The 17541-nt window shown below is 38.8% G+C and overlaps 1 long non-coding RNA gene across 1 annotated transcript; it reads right to left on the bottom strand.

Moving 5' to 3' along the window:
• Window positions 1-10008: 10008 nt before the first annotated feature.
• Window positions 10009-13048, bottom strand: LOC131004530 (uncharacterized). The gene is made up of 2 exons (XR_009095051.1): window positions 12675-13048; window positions 10009-10454 (listed from the first exon to the last, which is right to left on the bottom strand). It is a non-coding gene; the product is annotated as an uncharacterized LOC131004530 (long non-coding RNA).
• Between the last annotated feature and the right edge of the window lie 4493 nt (window positions 13049-17541).

The following is a 17541-nucleotide window of genomic DNA, read 5'->3' on the forward strand; positions in this document are numbered from 1 at the left end:
AGTTTTGGTGCAATGGAACGGTGAACCGCCAGAGTGCGCGACATGGGAGAACAAAGACGAGGTTCGACTTTCTTTTCCAAATCTGAACCTTGAGGACAAGGTTGTTTCTGAAGGGGTGAGAGTTGATACGCCTGCTGCCCCAGAGCTTAATGGGCCAACTGTGGAAAATGTTACTGAAGAAGAAACGAAGGTGAGCCCATTAAGAGAAGGCAGGCCCAATCGCGAGAAAAAGATGCCGGCCCGCTACGATGATTTTATCCTGAACTAAGGAGGAGAGCACCTGTTACCTTGGTCCCCACTAGTTGTTAGGATCTGCGGGTGGTAGCAGAAGCCGTTGTGTTAGCTTTTTGGCCTTTTAAGTTTCAGAGTTTGTTTCACTTTCAATCAATGAAGAATATTTCCCTTGTTGTTTTCTCTTTTTGTTTGGAGTAGGCTCGCTCGAAGTAGCCAAACCCTTGATAATTCTTATCAATTTTGCTCGCAATAATTCTTCGATGATTGGCTCTTCAAAGGCCGGTGCTGTTCCGGCTGGCGTTAATGGAGCAGACCTTGCTGCTAAACAGACGATGGTTTCTTCTTCCGCGTGCATTGAGACAGGATCTCTGGGGAACGGAAGTAACCCTAACCCTGGAAACCCTAATATTGTGGAGGCTCTAGAAGTTGTTGTTCCCAACACCACAACTATCTTAAACCCTACTGATTCGGCTGTGGGGACTGATAACACGTCCAACACTAAATCTTATGCCGATATCACGATGAATAGGCCTCCGAGACGTCCCGACCTGGCTGCTCATCGGTTTCACTCATTCTGTCCCACCAAGGAGGGAGAGCAATTCTCCTTTAAAGTCCCACAACACCTCTATGCGCAAGAAGTCAGTAAGGAATTGTCTCACGCAATTATTGGTCGTCTTTTTCTTCATAAAGGAGACAAGCCTCACCCTGCGCTGCTTTTTAAGGCAGAACTTCACAAAATTTGGAAAATAGAATCTGAGTGGCAATTTATTCCTCTTGGGAAAGGGTATTATACGATGGCTTTCCGGACTTCTGAAGACAAAACTCGCGCTAAAACCAAGCCAGTTTGGGAATTATCTTGTGGTCATCTACGTCTTCGCGAATGGTCTAAACACTTTGATCTGTTTAAAGAACATTCTTCCATGGCGAATGTATGGGTGAGGATACATTATTTGCCAATTGAGTATTGGCATCCTGAGATTCTTGCCGGGATTGGGCGGTACATTGGTCATCCTATTAAAATTGTGGGAGCCTCGGCTCGTCGTGACTTTGGGCAGTTTGCGCGTATTCTCATTGAGTTAGATATGTCCAAATCCTTACCTACTACTCTCTTAATTGATAACGACACTTTCTCATTTTATGTTGAATTCACGTATGAGAATTTACCTTTCTATTGCTCTAGGTGTAAACTTACAGGACATCCCACTGAAAAGTGCCAGAAAACGAATGTTTCGGTTAAGAAGGCTGTGGAAGAGGGCGGTCAAGATCGAATTCAGCAGCCTTTGGTTAAAACTGGGAAACAGTGGCAGCCTATCTCTGGTGACGCAAGAGACAATGGGAAACATGAGCAGGAGACGGCAAAGGAGGATAGGCCGGTTGAGGAGGGTTCGGGACGCGATGATTCGTATCAAAGATGCATGCATGTTTCTCCAGCTCGCTCTGACCCAGGATGTTACTCGCTTCAGCAACATGCTTCTCAGAAACAGTTACGCCTGTCGGCTACGGCGTCGGACAACAGATTTGCTCCGTTGGATCATGAAGGCATTGAATTTACTACTTTGCTTGAAGATTCGGAGCAGCAGCGGCGAGAGCCACTTTCTAGGGGTAATTAATCTTTGGATGAGACTACTTCTGCTGAACACTACGGCCCTGATAGGTTCGCCAAGTGTCTAAAACCTTGTAAAAACTCGGTGTTTGATCAGATTGTCAATAATTCTGCGATCTCTGATGGCCATATTTCTGAGGGTGATTCTGATGAGGATGAAGAAGTGAATTGTGACAGCAGTGGAAAGTTTGTTCCCACAACAGATGAGATTGCTATTAATAATGCTTTGAAAGCTCAACGATTAGAGCAGATTTTAGCGATTGCCAAAGCGCCCATGCCAGAAAAGGTTGCTCCTGCTAAACGACGAGGAAGACCGTCCAAGCAGGCACAAGCTGCTAGGGCAGCGGAGAGCACAACCAACAAGGCAGCGGACACAAGCATAAAAAGTAGGTTTCGTAAGACGGGGGATACGTCGCGTACTTTTGTGATTGATAAAAGTGATAGAGACAGCGCTCTAGCCATGGATAGCGTCGCCAAAGAGAGCTGGGCGGAAGAGGTTGAAAGAAGCATTGTAATTCTTTTAATCCTGTGGTGTTGGGTATTCTTGAACCGAAACGGGCGTTTCGGAAAGTTAGACAGAGTTACTGGCATTCTTTGAATCTTGTCCCGGTGCATCAAAACTGCCGGTCTCCTCGTTGTTCGAATATTTGGGTTCTTGTTCATCCTTATGTGGTTACTAATGTCTTGTTCTCTTCTGATCAGATGATTGCATTCGTTTTCTTAATATGTGGACTTTGCATCCGACTTTTCGGGAGATGGTGGCGACTTCTTGGAGGGAGACTGTCAACACACGTTGCCCGATTTTATGTGTTATGCAGAAATTGAAAAGGCTTCGTAAGGATATTGGGGTTTGGAATAAAGAGGTTTTTGGCAATGTTGATTCCTCTATTTCTTCTCTCATGAGGCAGCTGGAGATTACTCAGGAGAAGATTTCTGTTTCTGGCTACACGGATGCTCTTTTTGATGAAGAGGTTAGTCTTCAGGCAAAGTTAAATGTTTCGTTGACACGTAAGAATAGTTTGCTTCAGCAAAAAAGCCGTGCGACCTGGCTGCGGGATGGGGACAAGAATACTAATTTTTTTCACCGATTAACCAAGTTCAAGAAACGGAATGTGCCTTTTACTCGCCTCAAGATTGATGGCATAGAGACTTATGATGCGGCTATTATTGAGAGTCATATTATTGACCACTTTACATCTCTTTTCGCTGATGATGGTCGGCCTTCTGGAGATCAGTTGGAGATTGATGCATTGTTTGAGTCTGGGGTGTCTGATGATCAGAATGCGCGGTTGGTTGGTATGCCTGATGTGAGTGAGATTGCGGCGGCGGTGTTTAGTATGGATGCTTCAAGTGCTCCTGGCCCTGATGGCTTCTCTGGTAACTTCTTTCAAAGTTGCTGGGATTTAATTAAAGAGGATGTCATTGCGGCGGTTCAGAATTTCTTTCGCCATTCTTATTTACCTTCTGGGTGTAATTTAAGTACGATGATTTTGATTCCCAAGAAGGATTCGGTCGACACTGTTGCTGATCTTCTTCCTATTGTTCTTTCGAATTTCTTGTTTAAGATTATCTCGAAGATTCTCGCTTCTCGTCTTGGTGTGGTGGCCGCGTCTCATGTTTCTGATAATCAATTTGGCTTCATTAGTGGACGTAATATTTATGATTGCATCATGCTCAGCTCGGAAGGTTTCAACTGTAAGAAACGCATGGATAGAGGGCGTAATATGGCTTGTAAAGTGGACATTCGCGAAGCTTTTGACACTATTCGCTGGGATTTTATTTTGCAAGTTTTGCGAGTTAATCACTATCATGAGAAGTTCATTTACTGGATTTCTATTATTTTCAGCTCAGCAAGACTGTCTATTCTTTATAACGGTCAGATTCGGGGATATTTTGCTTGTTCTCGAGGAGTGCGTCAGGGAGATCCCCTTTCTCCGATTCTTTTTGGAATTGCGGAGGATGTCTTGAGCCGGCTGTTTAGAAGCTGTGTTGACTCTGGGCATCTGGAGCCTATGCGCTTTAGTCGGACTTTTCAGTTCCCTACTCACTTATTCTATGCGGATGACATCATGATTTTTTGTAAAGCTACGGTTCGGAATGCTAGAAAAATTCATCAGATTTTTTCTTACTGTGACTCTCTTTCGGGTCAGCAGTGTAGTCTGGAGAAGTCATGCTTTTATTTTGGACCGGGAGTTCTCATTGACAGGAAACGTGCGATTCAGCGTGAGCTCAGTTTGACCACCGAGAGTCTTCCTTTCAATTATTTGGGAGTCCCGATTTTCGTTGGGCGGCCGCGAGCCTCCTTCTTTCAGGCAATTCATGATAGGATTGTCCAGAAATTTGCTCGATGGAAAGGTCGTCATCTTTCTACGGATGGGCGGCTTTGTCTAGTCAAGTCTGTTATTCAGAGTTCGATTGTTCATTCCATGATGGTTTACAAATGGCCAAAAATCTTTACTGCACTCCCTTGACAGGAAATGTCGTAATTTCGTTTGGTCGGGACATGTTGATAAACGTCCTAGCTGTGCTGTTAGTTGGGGTAGGGTCTGCTCCCCTTTGACGGAAGGCGGCCTCGGCATCAGGTCTTTTACGTTAATGAATAAATCTTATTTGATGAAGTTGGCTTGGAAGTTAATTCAGGGTAAGGTTTGGGCGCATTCCATTCTGAGATCGAGATACTTAAATGATTTTGGTTTTGCAAAGGATTCGGTGTCGAATTCTTCTGTTTGGATTGGGATGAAAGAAGAAGTTAACCAGTTGGTGGATGATTCTTATGTTTGTATTGACCGTGGTGAGCATACTTACTTCTGGCGGAATGATTGGCTTGGGTACAAGCTTGTGGATAAACTCAAAATTCCGAGCTATATGCATGAGTTTCTGAGTTTTCCGGTTAGTGATTATTTTTATGATGGTGTTTGGCACTTCACGGCCTCCTTTGTTTCTCGTTTTACTGAAATTATGGATGATATTCTGCGTATTCCGATGGGAGGCGAGCGGGATACAAGATTTTGGAAATGGTCGGTTAAGGGTAAGGTTTCGGCCTCTTTGGCTTTCTCTAGTATTTGCCATCGTTTTCCTGCAGTTAGTTGGGGCAAATGGATTTGGGAGGATTATATTCCGATGAGGCGATCTATTCTCTGTTGGCGTGTCCTCCATGGGCGCCTGCCTACTATTGACGTTCTGATCCGGCAAGGGTTGACTGCGCCCAATGCCTGTTCGTTGTGTCTCCAAGATAGTGAGACGATTTCGCATGTGTTATGGGGTTGTTCGTGTGTTCGTCCTCTTTAGACTGATTTTTTAGGTTGGTTTGGTAAAGAGGGCCTCTTGGAATGCATGGATATTCATTCCTTCTTGGTTCAGGCTTGGAATATCTCTTGGAGTTCCCAAATTGGTTCTTTTTGGAAAGCGGGAACTGTCACTCTGATGTGGCGTATCTGGTCGGGACGCAATGCGCTTATTTTTGAAGATTTGTGTTTTGATAAGCATGTGGTTTTGGCCTTTGTCAAGGCTTACTTTTTGGAGATTGATGGGGTTTTCCGGAAGTTGGGTACTATTTCTAATTCTTGGGCTGACTATTCTATCACTCGTGCGATTGGGGTGATGAGCCGTGCTGCTTCTCCCCCTCGTGTGGTGGAGGTTCACTGGTGGCCTTCCGTTGGTCAATGGATTAAAGTTAATATGGATGGCTCGGCTTCAGGAGCTCCTGGAGTGATTGCGGCTGGTGGGGTTTTTCGAGACAAGTGGTCTCATGTCCGTGGTTGTTTTCATATTAAAGGCGGCAATGGCTTTGCTTTCGAGGCGGAGCTGTTGGCTGTGATCTATGCTATTCACATTTGGATTCTCGTTCGGTTGATGTTCCTTGGAGATTTAGGGCGTATTGGCAGCATACTCTACACCTGCTTCAGGATTTTTCTCTGATGGTTTCGCATATCTACCGTGAGGGTAATCAGCCGGCAGATATTATGGCTAATGATGATCGGCAGGAAGGTTGGTGGCCTTTTGCGATTGAGGAGATTCGGACTGCGGTTGCAAGGGATATGTCGACGCATAGTTATGTCCGAATGGTTGTGTAAGTGGGTTCGTTGGTCCCCTTGGGATCTTCTTTGGTTGAATTCGGCTTTTTGGTTTCTTGTTTTCTTGTTGGTCTCCTGTTTGTCTCTTGGTTTTTGTTTTTCCCAGTATTCTTGAGCCGAGCTTCTTAGGGGTGATGGTCAGGCCGGAACTCCTGAAGTTGTCTCTTTTCCGCTCCTGAACTGGGTGTGGGTCTTAGACGAGTACTCTTTTTCATTCTAAGGTCTTCCCTCTCGGGTTTTCTTAGAAGGTTTTAATGAGGCTCGGCCCTTAGTTTGCTCTCTGTTGTGCTCTCAAGGGTGTGTTGTCTTTTTTTTTCTTTTCCCTTTAATACAAGCCTTATTTTAATAAATATAATATCAATATGGAAAAATAGATGGCCTAATGTCTACATGATGTAATACCCCGTTTCCTCGAGCTAAGTTTAGAATAATTTTGAACTTAGATTTAAGATGATTCACGCCGGATTGAGATGTAATAACCCGCTCTTTTAATTTATTAAAACCAATAATGCAATAATTAATTATTGCATCTTTCAGTAATGATCTATAATTGATTCCGACTTATGACTTTGATTTATTTAATACTTGAAGCAGAGTACTTGTCGCAACCCGATATAGCCAGTGATAGAGTATACCAAGTATCGTACGACTAATAAAAGTAATAGTGAAAGAAATGGAATGTTATCTTGTATTAGCGGAAGCATTTGCAACTTTACTCATTTCCAAGAAAGATTTTAAGACCAAAATAATTACTTGCTTGGGTAAAACATAATTTAAGCAATTGGAAACTTAGCAAGGGTTTGAGAAGTATTTTCCCTTATGGGATATTACAGGCATAAGCAAATTAAATAAAGAGTTTCATCAGAGTTATGCAGCGATATACCTTACTATATGTGTGAAGACATATAGCAGGGAGTTCAATTACTTATAGAGTCAAAGCGTATAAAGATAAATATTAGACATAGGAAAGACACACCCAACAGACAATTCCAACAGCCTTAACCCATCCTCGCACCAAGCCAGACCTACACATTTAGAAATACATGCAGGGCTGAGTACCAAAAAGCACTCAGTGAACTCATGCCGGAAATAATTGAAATGTTGCTCTTAGAGCTATATGTCAATCTTGCCCTTTTCAATGCATCAACAGGATTAAGTGAGATTAAAAATACATGTTCATGTTTTTCTGTCATAAACTTATTTGCATCATCATAATAATATCATTAGTCTGCAGACAATATATTAAGGGTATGTGTGATATGATCTTCGCCGGTGCAGAGCTGAAACGGGCAGGGCTGACTGAGCTCTGCCGAACAGTTCAGAGACAAACGATGCGGAAGACTTGAAATTCGATGATGAAGAATACAAAAATAAAATGATAAAGATGGAAATCCCAAAATATCAACACCTAACCCACAAAATGATCTAGGCGAACGAATCCCTAAACCCCAATGTGTAGTTGATGCAGCCACTCGGGGACGATGAATGACACGCGACGAGGGATGATGAACTCGCCGTTACGTCGATAATTGAATTCTGGCTTTGGCAGAATTCAGGAAGAACTCGTTAATCTCAAGAGAGAAAACTCACAATTTCATATATCAAAGTAGGGTAAAATTCGTCCAACATGAATAAGCCATATATATAGGCAAACTAAACCCTAAACTAAGAAGGAAACAAACATGAAAACAAGGAAACTTAAAAACAAGGAAATAAAGAAACTTGTCCAACACGCTCAAACAACTAGCGAGAAAAACCCAACTCCAAAACGTCAGCTCTGGAAGCGCCAGCTCTGGAATCGTCAGCTCGGAAGACACCAACTCTGAAAATTTCAGCTCTGAAAAATCCAGCTCTGACAAGTGTCCAGCTCTGAAAAGTGTTCAGCACTGACAAGTGTCCAGCTCTGAAAAGTGTCCAGCTCTGGAATGCCAGCTCTGCTCCGAACTTCAGCTAGCTCTGCTTTGAAAGTCTGTTCAGCTCTGCTCTGAAGACCTTCTGCTCTGCTCTGGCACAACGGATTCAGCTCAGGCGAGCTTGGCTTTGGTCTGGCGCGGGATTCAGCTCTGCTCTGGCGCAAGCTTAGCCCTGGTCTGGCGCGGGATTCAGCTCTGTTCTGGCGCGAACTTAGCTCTGTGCTGGCTGCATCAATGTGCCAACTATGAGAACTCATACATCATATATATTTTAGGTGAAGAGAAGGAGGCCTCCTTCAAATCACCGTGATCGGCCGACTAGAGACGGCTCACGATCACCTCTGTGCACAAAACCTTTACTGTCATATAAATCAGTTAAAGGCCGATATCTTGCATCATGATCATAGTCATGTCTTTCATAGGGGCAACATACCACACTTCATTCTCATCAATAATAAATATGGCAAGATGACAATTTTCATAATACTCATCAATAATACTTCAACATGCTTCATTTTCATAAGATTTTGTATTTGAACTCATTATCATGGTAGCTTGCCATAATAGAGTTAGAATAAAGCCCACCTGTCTCAAGGGTCGATGACGTAAAGCTCAGAGTCGTACTAACGCCGGCCGTCACTCGAACCTTTGGTGGCGCACGTGGTTTAGATTGCCATGTGACAAAATAAACTCTAGTTAGAAATTCATCTACACTACTAGAATAATTGCCTATTACTACACTAAATTTATGACACTTCATAAAAGGTGCCATGATAGATACTCAATCAATACACTAGTCTATTACTACATTTGCATAGTCCACTAATACTACATTTTGAAATAAATATCATAATTAGACTCATTTACTGACTTTTATTAAGTGTGATATAGTTTTGTTGTACAGTATATCATGATTCCTTATATAAATATAAGATGCTATACGTGGTATGAGATCATTACATACTTTGGATCTCTTTATGTTTAATTTGTGTATTTTTTGAATGGGTTGTCTAGTTGTTTTTGTTGGATGATTTTTAATATGAATTTCATACTTATGTTGCTGTCAATGTAATTTTAAAATTTTAGTATTAAACATTATATCGAAATATATTTTTAAATAATAGTAGTATATTAGCAGTGAAAATGTAATTATATTTATTTGAAGGAAGAAAATGTAAATTTAAAATATTTGAAGGATAAAAATATAAATTATAGATATTTATGGGTAAAAAATATAAATAATAGACATTTATGGGGAAAATGCATAATTATAAATATTTGTGGGGGTATTTTATAATTTTATGCCCTGGTAAATTAGTGTAGTATTATACAATATTTTAACACATTTTTCAGTGACATTACATGTAATTTTTTATGACGTTTTTCAGTGTAGTAATAGCAATTCTATCATTACACTTAACCTATTATTACATTTACTAATATGACATCTGCACCAAGTGTGATTATAGGTAAAATGTCACGAAAATATGTTTTCCCACAGTCTACCAGATTTGGCAGTTTTGCACGACTGGAAGTTAGAATTTTTAAAAAATAGTAAATGTTTTCCAAATGGTTTGAAATTCGACGTGCATCTGTATAACACATGTATCTTTCTGCCATAAAAATTTGGATCGATGGTTCAGCTGGTTAGCAGAGCTGAGCAATGCTTGCAGAGCTGAGCTTAGCGGAGCAGAGCTGAGCTAGCAGAGCAGAGCCACTACTACAAAAATAGATTATTATGGCACTTGAAAATGTCATCAGAAACATATTTTCGTGACATTTTACCTATAATCACACTTGGTGCAGATGTCATATTAGTAAATGTAATAATAGGTTAAGTGTAATGATAGAATTGCTATTACTACACTGAAAAACGTCATAAAAATTACATGTAATGTCACTGAAAAATGTGTTAAAATATTGTATAATACTACACTAATTTACCAGGGCATAAAATTATAAAATACCCCACAAATATTTATAATTATGCATTTTCCCCATAAATGTCTATTATTTATATTTTTTACCCATAAATATCTATAATTTATATTTTTATCCTTCAAATATTTTAAATTTACATTTTCTTCCTTCAAATAAATATAATTACATTTTCACTGCTAATATACTACTATTATTTAAAAATATATTTCGATATAATGTTTAATACTAAAATTTTAAAATTACATTGACAGCAACATAAGTATGAAATTCATATTAAAAATCATCCAACAAAAACAACTAGACAACCCATTCAAAAAATACACAAATTAAACATAAAGAGATCCAAAGTATGTAATGATCTCATACCACATATGTAAATTGAACACATACCCAACAATATAAAGTGTTGTGTCTTCTACTATAATTTCACAAGTATAAAAAAAATCTATAGAGTTCACTGCAAGAACTTTGATTGAAACAATCGAGGATATCATTTTGTGCACGCCTTGGATGTCTTCCACGATTTCCATGATTTTTTGTGTTTGGAGCCATGATCTGCATGTATCAAAATATATTATGGAAAAATTTCAGAAACTTAATTTGTTGAAACAAATCAAATACAAACGTATTCCAATCAACTTACCAATATAGAAAACTCACAATGAAGTTTGGATTGAAGGAAGCTCAAAACTGCATATATAAAACGAAACTGAGTCATCCCTAATTACGCACACAAATGTATATGCATCTAATTATGTAATAGAACAAAAATACGAATACTTCACAAACAATTGATATCAACCACTCAAATCACCAAGGTACAAGAAAATTTGATTGAGTGGCTATACCCTTTTCAAACTCAAACACAATGTTAATATCTTCAGTTTGCATAAGGCTTATCCAGCATAAAAGTTTATAACGATTGGCAGTTTGGTACATGACCAACAGAGGCATGGAGGACATAAAAAAAAATAACAGAAAAAACACTGTTGACGTGGTATCCTAGACACTACCACAGTTCACCTATATGATTTTCACAGGACAAGGCTTAGGATTTACTTGTTTACTTGTTTAACTCGTTGTAGTTCAATATAAAAACCACTGTTACATAAAAATCATATTAATCACATATTCGAAGAAAAAAAAATGTGAATAGCATGAGATACAACATACATACAGTAAACAATAATGTATATCAAGCAGCTGCCATTAAGTATATTTCATGCAATTAGTGATAAGTTTACAGAATAAACAATTTAGGCCACCTTTTTCTTGATAAGGTATACAAGCTATAGTTAGCAACGAATGCATCTCCTTCCAACTGACCACATAATTAATTTTCTTTTTCCTTTATTTTTCCAGCTAGCTTTGATGATAAGGTATATAAGCTATAGCTAGCAACGAATAATTATTTTTCTTTTTCTTCCAATAGGGTATATAAGTTGATTGCAAGCATACTAGAATTAAATAACTCACAACATTTCATTTGTCAACGGAGAATAAGAAGGATAAAACAATGTCAGCTATGAAACTACGGTTGCACATTCGAGAATGCCATGTAAGACATACACACATACAAAATCATGTCATATTTGGTTCAATATAAGATGACAAGTAATGGATACTGAAATTCATAGACTATATATACTAATATTTGATATTTGAATGCAGGTGGTGATGGAAAATGGAATCGTTAAAGTCACACTATCAAAACCAGATGACATTGTGACAGCAATAAAATACAATCACATAGACAATCTGCTGGAAATAAATAATCTGCAGAAAATCAAACTTTTAATCAATACTCAATATTTTCATGGATATAATAAATATATGAGAATATGAACACAATCACTGCGACTTAGTTTGGAGTGAAGGAGGAAATAGTGGAACTACAGGGACATATGATGTATCTAATCCTACTCCATTTGGATGCATGTATATGGATTTTCTACTATAAAAATTGTAAAAATATTCATATAATCATGTGTATATATATATACATACATACATATATATATATAGAATTACATACATATATATATATATATATAGTATTATCCTTAATTATTCTTGCTTTTTCCAGCCACTACATCACTTGTTGCTCCCCATTAATTTCTATATAATTGCTGGCTAATCACGAAATGAGTACTACAGCTTATTATTTGGACAGTTTACATAGATCACATTCATATCTAGCTAGATATCTACTAACTAGTACTCCCTCCTATCCTTTTTGTTTGTCATCCTAAGCTCAAGCACATTTTTTAATAAAAAAATATTATGCCCAACATAACCTTATTAAACATCACTTATTTTGATGGAGTATTAATTAACCCAACATTTATTTGGTGAAAAAAGAGGCGATCCATCACAAAAACTAGAAGAAATAGGAAAAAGTCATTTTACTTGTGATTAATGCAGGATATTAAATAAGGTTAAGCTTGGGATAAAATTTCAAAACGTCAATTAAAACATAAATAATTGAGAATGCTATAATGACAAACAAAAAGGATAGGAGGGAGTAATTGGGTAATTATATATAGAGTTCGAATTTCTTACAAATTTGTTTAGAGTACATACAAGAAAATATCAAATTAAACATGCCCAACAGTCCATCACAACACCCACATAAAACACAAAATTTGAATGACTCATCAGTTCAAAACTTTAACTGAAATAATTTCTTTACATACTTCATCGTAAGGTGCCAATAGATAGATATATGTAATCCCCTATAACAGAAACAATTTCTGTAGCTATATGCGTACAGTAGGAAAAAAATATCAAAATTATTTCAGCAACTAAGTTTCTAACAAACACCACAAATATTTTCCTGCAACATCCATAGTCTCCAATTAAATTCTATATCAATACTTTCGAAAAAGAAAAAGAGGCGAAAATACTAACATGTGACACTGACGATTGTACGATTGATTGCTCTTCCCCGTAGAAGGGTTTTTTAATTTGGGGATATTGGTGACAGTGATCGAAAACCGCACAACGAGCAGAAATTGATGCCTTGGATGTGACCAGAAGGGCCAACGGTGGCTGAAAGCGGCGCAATGATAGAAGAAATCGGTTGCTCGCCAGTGACGACGGCGCAACAGCAGTGGGATGTCGACGACGCAGGAAGTAAAGAGTGAAGGGTTGGGAAATTGGTAGTAAAAAAAATTGTAAAATTGGAGATTGTGTGATAAAGGAGAGAGAAGAGTGAATATGGCTGGGAAATTGGTGGTACCGTGGCTTTGAGTGAAACTTGGAACGTGGAAGAGGGAATTAGAAGAGATGGCGGGAGTTGTGAAATTCTAATTAAGCTGCGAAATTTTCAATTATATGCCTCCAAATATAATAATTAACAATTGTTCTGAAAATATATTTAGAGGGACTTTATAAAAAATGCCCTTAAGTCGATTGGTTCTAAATAATTAAATATGCTTCAATAAGTTTAAAAGTCAACTTTTAAATTAAAAAAGTGATTATATATATATATACACGTATAGCATCTTATATTTATATAAGGAATCATGATATACTGTACAACAAAACTATATCACACTTAATAAAAGTCAGTAAATGAGTCTAATTATGATATTTATTTCAAAATGTAGTATTAGTGGACTATGCAAATGTAGTAATAGACTAGTGTATTGATTGAGTATCTATCATGGCACCTTTTATGAAGTGTCATAAATTTAGTGTAGTAATAGGCAATTATTCTAGTAGTGAGCTAAGCTAATGGAGCAGAGCTAAGCTATTAGGGCAGAGCTGAGCTAACAGAGCAAAGCTGAGCTAACATAGCAGAGTTGCGCTGACAGAGCAGAGCTGAGCTAATATAGCAGAGCTGAGCTGAGCTGACAGAGCTGAGTTGAGCTAACATAGCAGAGCTGAGCTAACATAGTAGAGTTGAGCTGACAGAGCAGAGCTGAGCTAGCATAGCAGAGCTGAGCTGACAGAGCAGAGCTGAGCTAGCATAGCAGAGCTGAGCTGACAGAGCAGAGCTGAGCTAACATAGCAGAGCTGAGCTGACAGAGCAGAGCTGAGCTAGCATAGCAGAGCTGAGCTGACAGCAGAGCTGAGCTAACATAGCAGAGCTGAGCTGACAGAGCAGATCTGGCAGTGCAGAGCTGAGCTGACAGAGCAGAGCTGATCTGACAGAGCAGAGCTGAGCTAACATAGCAGAGCTGAGCTGACAGAGCTGAGCTTAGCTGACAGAGCAGAGCTGAGCTGAGCAGATCTGGCAGAAAAACGCAGTAGAAGTTTTATAATTTAAAAAGGTAGTAAACGAAGTCCAAATGACTTGAAATTTACAAGCATGTTCACGACACCTCTGTCTACCCACCATAAAATTTTCAAGATTTTTGGACAAGGAAAACCTTGTCGACTCAGCAGTACAGAAGCTTAGCTTTAAATTATTTTTCATATTGTTGAAAAACCAAAGCTGAGATAATCAAAGTTTTCTTCACATAACCTCATAGATCTATAATTTCCACCACTATATTCATGCTTTTTCATACCAAGAACTCATCATGCTTCAATTATATACATGCTTATTCAACTTATACATACATATACACATATAATAAGATGAGGATTATGAGCTTACTCCCAATCAAAATTAACGAAGGTGGAGTAGAGGATGATGCTTGGTACTTTCTTAAAGCTTGAGTTGGAGATGAACTCTTTTGGGAACCTTAATCTTTTGCTATATTTGGTGAGACAAGAGGAGAAAAAGAGTGAGGCTACATGAAGGGAGCTGCTGGCCGAACTTAAGGGAGGAAGAAAGAGAGAAATATGCTTAGAGTGAGAGGTGATGGGATGGTGTGGTCTCATCACAATAAATGCTAAATCTTCATGGGATTGCCATGGTTAGGAGGCTGAAGAGTGAGAAGAGAGAAGAGAGAAAGATGAGAGAGGTCGAGAGGTGAGGGGGAGAGAGAGGAGAGAGAGAACATGGCTTGTGAGAGCATGAATTGGGGAGACTTGTTGGCTAGTTAGAGTTAGGTCTAGGGAGGGTTACTATGCATGCATGTGTGCTTCATGTAAGGGAAAGAAAGAGAAGAGGACGAGAAGGAGGAGATAGGCGGAAGTGAGAGAGCGTGAGAGAGAGAGAGAGATATATAGATAGATATATATATATACGCTTGAATAATATTATCTCTTATTTTGTGTGTGGGAATATATATCTCATGAAAAATATATCTATTCATGTGTGAGGAAAATTTATCTCAATTATGATATTACTAATATCATAATAACAATGCATCAATAATTCATATGTGAGTATTCTACCAAGTAAAATATTAATATCACATAGACATTTCAATAAAAATATAGGGCGAAGATAGGTTTCTCAATAATAGAATTTATAAGGCCCGAGAAAATAATATCGCCTCCTATTAAACTCTCAAAAATTCTTATCCCATTTATTCGCCCACCGCATAATTTCTCTAGCTACTATTTAATAACTCAATTTAAGTTCGAGCTAGGGCACAAATAGCTTCTCAAAATACGGGGTGTTACATCCTTACCCCCTTAAAAAAATTTCGTCCCAAAATTTGAAATCTCACCTTCGGGAAACAATTCTGGATATTTCTCCTTCATTTTATCCTCCAATTCCCAAGTCGCTTCTTCTTGCCCGTGATGTCTCCATTGTATTTTGACCAAGACAATTGACTTATTTCTCAATTGTTGGATCTTCCTATCCAACACAGCTTCGGGTCTTTCTTCATATTTCAGGTCCGGTTCAAGAGATATATTCTCTCGATGAATAACATGCTTCGGGTCAAACACGTATTTTCTCAATTGCGACACGTGAAAGACATTGTGAACATTCGCGAAATTTGGAGGTAACGCGAGTCTATAGGCAACAGGGCCTACTTTTCCAATATGTCGTATGGGCCTATAAATCTAGGCTTGAGCTTTCCTTTTATACCAAATCGGTGAATCCCTCGAGAAGGGGAAACTTTCAAAAAGACCTTACTTCCCACTTCAAATTGAATCTCTGTGCGTCTAGTGTCGGCATAAGATTTTTGGCGATCTTGAGCTTCTTTAATCCGTTGCCGAATTTGTCTCACAGTTGTGATCATTTCCTCCACTGCGTCAGGACCTAACACTTTTCTTTCTCCTACTTCATCCCAATAAAGCAGAGATCTACATTTTCTCCCATAGAGGGCTTCATATGGTGCCATGTTAATAGTTGTTTGGAAACTATTATTGTAGGCAAACTCAATCAGGGGTAACACTTGTTCCCATTGAGCTCCTCTATCTAACACTACAGTCCAAATCATATCTTCCAAAACTTGTATAGTTCTTTTAGACTGTCCATCCGTCTGTGGATGAAAAGCTATGCTAAAATTCAACTTAGTACCCAATTCCTTGTGTAAGCTCATCCAAAAACGTGAGGTGAATTTTGTATCTCTATCGGAGGTAATCGTTATTGGAACTCCGTGCAAACGTACTATCTCACGAATGTATATTTGAGCTAACTTTTCAGACCCATGCGTGATAGGAATTGGTATGAAGTGAGCACTTTTCGTCAATCTATCTATGATCACCCAAACGGCGGTATTCCCTCTATTCGACTTTGGCAAAGCAGTGACAAAGTCCATGGCAATGTGGTCCCATTTCCATTCTGGGATTTCTAACGGTTGTAATTTGCCATAAGGTCGTTGGTGCAACGCCTTCACTTGCTGACAAGCTAAACATCGTTCTACAAATGAAGCTATGTCTCGCTTCATGCCTTCCCACCAAAATCTTGCTTTTAAGTCTTGGTACATCTTCGTACCTCCCGGATGTGCTGCGTAAGGCGTGTCATGAGCCTCGCTCATGATTTCATTTCTTAATTTCTCATCATTGGGTACACAGATTCTTCCCTCAAACATCAATGCATTATCTGCGGCTTCTTGGTATGAATCAAGCTTCTCGGTACGGATTTTCACTCGCAATCTTTCCAATTTCTCATCCTCTCTTTGCATACTAACAATCCTTGATCTTAGGTCGGGGGTAACACTGAGTGTCGCCATGATCAAATCTGTGGTTTGCGGTGGAAATACCACTTCCAACCTTAACCTTTCGAATTCCCTGACCAAGTCATTTTCCTTGGTTAGGGTACATCCTAACTTGGCTCGTTCCATTCTGCTCAAGGCATCTGCCACGACGTTGGCTTTGCCTGGATGATAATTGATTCCACAATCGTAGTCCTTGACCAATTCTAGCCTTCTTCTTTGTCTCATATTCAGATCCTTCTGTTCAAAGAAATATTTGAGACTCTTATGGTCGGTGTAAATTTCACACCTTACTCCATAAAGGTGGTGTCTCCAAATTTTTAATGCGTGCACTACTGCTGCTAGCTCTAGGTCATGTGTCGGGTAATTTGCTTCGTGTGGCCTAAGCTGTCGCGAGGCGTAAGCTATTACCTTTCCCTCTTGCATCAGTACACAACCTAGTCCTTTCTTTGATGCGTCCGTATAGATAGTATATTCCTTGTTTGCTTCTGGAACGGCTAGTACTGGGGCTGTAACACCCTAATCTAATTAAAGTGTTAAATATGAATTTAAATTACTTTTGACAGCGGAAATCATAAAGATTTGAATTATAAACAAATTCAAGAAATAAACTCTCAAATAAAATATTTGAAATAAGCTTGAATTTAAAAGAAGGCTAGCCATGACAAAAATATAATATGATAATATTAAACTTGATAAGTTAAACAAAATCTCAAGAGTAGTTTGAGATTCAAAAACTATACTAAGCAAAATACTATGTGCAGCTACAA

This window comes from Salvia miltiorrhiza, unplaced genomic scaffold, assembly GCF_028751815.1.
Source record: "Salvia miltiorrhiza cultivar Shanhuang (shh) unplaced genomic scaffold, IMPLAD_Smil_shh original_scaffold_419_1, whole genome shotgun sequence".
Taxonomy (NCBI): domain Eukaryota; kingdom Viridiplantae; phylum Streptophyta; class Magnoliopsida; order Lamiales; family Lamiaceae; genus Salvia; species Salvia miltiorrhiza.